Source organism: Notothenia coriiceps, unplaced genomic scaffold (genome assembly GCF_000735185.1).
Source record: "Notothenia coriiceps isolate Sejong01 unplaced genomic scaffold, NC01 NC01_scaffold00037246, whole genome shotgun sequence".
Classification (NCBI taxonomy): Eukaryota; Metazoa; Chordata; class Actinopteri; order Perciformes; family Nototheniidae; genus Notothenia; species Notothenia coriiceps.
In genome coordinates, this window is record NW_011369947.1 from 5,292,096 (window position 1) to 5,292,403 (window position 308).

Consider the following 308-nt stretch of genomic DNA (forward strand, 5'->3'; position numbering starts at 1 on the left):
GGTGTGGGTGTGGGTGTGGGTTGTTTTAATAAAACCCAGTGCAGGACAAAATGGGATGGCTTTAAAAAAATTATCAGTAAAAATTCAAATTAACTGGCAATCAGTGCCCGGAATCTAGACTTGAGATGGTATGATCTCTACATTCTCCACCTGAGTAGAGCCCTGTGGCAGTTTCCTGGAGCAGCTATAAGGCACTTTTGAGTGAGGTCGGTTGTAATACAAAAGGAGAAAAGGAGTGTGTGTGTGTGTGTGCGTGCGTGCGTGCGTGCGTGCGTGCGTGCGTGCGTGCGTGTGTGTGTGTGTGTGTG